Genomic DNA, 3,505 nt, shown 5'->3' with positions numbered 1-3,505 from the left:
AAATAAAATAAAATAAAATAAAATAAAATAAAATAAAATAAAATAAAGTAAAGGGGAAAACAAAGACAAAACTGCAAACCTAGAAAATTTTTATAGAGAAAAACTATTTAAAATTGTCAGATCATGGGGTGCCTGGGTGGATCAGTCATTAAGTGTCTGCCTTCGGCTCAGGTCATTATCCCAGGGTCCTGGGATCGAGCTGGGCATCGGCCTCCCTGCTTGGTGGGGAGCCTGCTTCTCCCTCTCCCACTCACCCTGCTTGTGTTCCTGCTCTCCTTATCTCTCTCTCTGTCAAATAAATAAATAAAATCTTAAAAAAAATAAAAGCTATCAGATCATGACCAGCACCCATACAGTGATTCCACATTTTGAGTGTGTCTGATGGTTTACACCCATCCCTGTGCTAACTGACCCTTGTGCTTGCAGCATCTCTGCCCTGCCTTCCACAGAATTGGATTCCAAGCACAGTTCCAGACATCTGGTAACATCACTGAGGGTTCTGTCCCAGGGGCCATGAACCCTGGCTTCATTAACCTGAATGTAGCACCTTAGCTCTAATGTAGGAACTACCACAGCCTGCTGAGGGCCATAATCCTCATGTGCTTGCCCCAGTCCCAGGTCCTTCAGGATTGAACACTTCTTGGTTTTCTCTATTTCCTTCCCATGTCCATTTGTTTTGCTTCTTAAATTCCACATATGAGTGAAATCATAAGGTATTTGTCTTTCCCTGACTTACTTTGCTTAGCATAGTACCCCAGCTCCATCCTGTCCTTGCAAATGGCAACATTTCATTCCTGTTTTGGCTGAGTAATATTCCATCACATTTCTTTCTCCATTCATCAATCTATGGACGTTTGGGCTCTTTCTATAATTTGGCTATTGTTGATGCTGCTGCTGTAAACATCAGGAATGATGCATCCCTTCAAATTAGGTAATTCGGTAAATACCTAAGAGTGTAAATGCTGGATTATATGGTAGTTATATTTTATTTTATTTTACTTATTTATTTATTTTATTTTATTTTATTTATTTTATTTTATTATGTTATGTTAGTCACCATATAATACATCATTAGTTTTTTTATTTAAATTTTTATTGTTATGTTAATCCCCATACATTACATCATTAGTTTTTTTTTTTTTTCATTTTTTTTTTATTCTTATGTTAATCCCCATACATTACATCATTAGTTTTAGATGAAGTGTTCCATGATTCATTGTTTGTGCATAACACCCATGGCTCCATGCAGAACGTGCCCTCCTCAGTACCCACCACCAGGCTAACCCATCCTCCCCACCCCCCTCCCCTCTAGAACCCTGTTTGTTTTTCAGAGTCCATCGTCTCTCATGGTTCGTCTACCCCTCCGATTTCCCCCGCTTCATTCTTCCCCTCCCGCTACCTTCTTCTTCTTCTTTTTTTTTTTTTTCTTAACATATATTGCATTATTTGTTTCAGAGGTACAGATCTGAGATTCAACAGTCTTGCAAAATTCACAGCGCTTACCAGAGCACATACCCTCCCCAGTGTCTATCACCCAGTCACCCCATCCTTCCCACCCCACCCCCCACTCCAGCAACCCTCAGTTTGTTTCCTGAGATTAAGAATTCCTCATATCAGTGAGATCATATGATACATGTCTTTCTCTGTTTGACTTATTTCACTCAACATAATACCCTCCAGTTCCATCCACGTCGTTGCAAATGGCAAGATCTCGTTCCTTTTGATGGCTGCATAATATTCCATTGTATATATATACCAGATCTTCTTTATCCATTCATCTGTTGATGGACATCTTGGCTCTTTCCACAGTTTGGCTATTGTGGACATTGCTGCTATAAACATCGGGGTGCATGTACCCCTTCGGATCCCTACTTTTGTATCTTTGGGGTAAATACCCAGTAGTGCAATTGCTGGATCATATGGTAGCTCTATTTTCAACTTTTTGAGGAACCTCCATACAGTTTTCCAGAGTGGCTGCACCAGCTTGCATTCCCACCAACAGTGTAGGAGGGTTCCCCTTTCTCCGCATCCCCGCCAACATCTGTCATTTCCTGACTTGTTAATTTTAGCCATTCTGACAGGTGTGAGGTGGTATCTCATTGAGGTTTTGATTTGGATTTCCCTGATGCCGAGCGATATTGAGCACTTTTTCATGTGTCTGTTGGCCATTTGGATGTCTTCTTTGGAAAAATGTCTTTTCATGTCTTCTGCCCATTTCTTGATTGGATTCTTTGTTCTTTGGGTGTTGAGTTTGATGAGTTCTTTATAGATTTTAGATACTAGCCCTTTATCTGATATGTCATTTGCAAATATCTTCTCCCATTCTGTTGGTTGTCTTTTGGTTTTGTTGACTGTTTCCTTTGCTTTGCAAAAGCTTTTTATCTTGACGAAGTCCCAATAGTTCATTTTTGCCCTTGCCTCCCTTGCCTTTGGCGATGTTTCTAGGAAGAAGTTGCTTCGGCTGAGGTCAAAGAGGTTGCTGCCTGTGTTCTCCTTTAGGATTTTGATGGACTCCTGTCTCACATTGAGGTCTTTCAACCATTTGGAGTCTATTTTTGTGTGTGGTGTAAGGAAATGGTCCAGTTTCATTCTTCTGCATGTGGCTATCCAATTTTCCCAACACCATTTGTTGAAGAGACTGTCTTTGTTCCATTGGACATTCTTTCCTGCTTTGTCAAAGATGAGTTGACCATAGAGTTGAGGGTCCATTTCTGGGCTCTCTATTCTGTTCCATTGATCTATGTGTCTGTTTTTGTGCCAGTACCATGCTGTCTTGATGATGACAGCTTTGTAATAGAGCTGGAAGTCCGGAATTGTGATGCCGCCGGCTTTGCTTTTCTTTTTCAACATTCCTCTGGCTATGCGGGGTCTTTTCTGGTTCCATACAAATTTTAGGATTATTTGTTCCATTTCTTTGAAAAAAGTGGATGGTATTTTGATGGGGATTGCATTGAATGTGTACATTGCTCTAGGTAGCATTGACATCTTCACAATATTTGTTCTTCCAATCCATGAGCATGGAATGTTTTTCCATTTCTTTGTGTCTTCCTCAATTTCTTTCATGAGTATTTTATAGTTTTCTGAGTACAGATCCTTTGTCTCTTTGGTTAGATTTATTCCTAGGTATCTTATGGTTTTGGGTGCAATTGTAAATGGGATCAACTCCTTAATTTCTCTTTCTTCTGTCTTGTTGTTGGTGTATAGGAATGCCACTGACTTCTGTGCATTGATTTTATATCCTGCCACTTGACTGAATTCCTGTATGAGTTCTAGCAGTTTTGGGGTGGAGTCTTTTGGGTTTTCCACATAAAGTATCATATCATCTGCAAAGAGTGAGAGTTTGACTTCTTCCTTGCCAATTTGGATGCCTTTGATTTCTTTTTGTTGTCTGATTGCTGTGGCTAGGACTTCCAATACTATGTTGAATAGCAGTGGTGATAGTGGACATCCCTGCCGCGTTCCTGACCTTAGGGGGAAAGCTCTCAGTTTTTCCCCATTGAGAATG

General features: G+C 40.2%; 1 protein-coding gene across 1 annotated transcript in view; it reads right to left on the bottom strand.

Moving 5' to 3' along the window:
- The window catches only part of LOC123325300 (olfactory receptor 14K1-like), a 44,541-nt gene that overhangs the window by 1,189 nt on the left and 39,847 nt on the right, over positions 1-3,505 (bottom strand). The window lies entirely within an intron of this gene.

The sequence above is a fragment of the Neomonachus schauinslandi genome, chromosome 7, assembly GCF_002201575.2.
Source record: "Neomonachus schauinslandi chromosome 7, ASM220157v2, whole genome shotgun sequence".
Taxonomy (NCBI): domain Eukaryota; kingdom Metazoa; phylum Chordata; class Mammalia; order Carnivora; family Phocidae; genus Neomonachus; species Neomonachus schauinslandi.
Note: the sequence above shows the minus strand (reverse complement) of the source record. Positions and strands in the feature narration are given on the sequence as shown.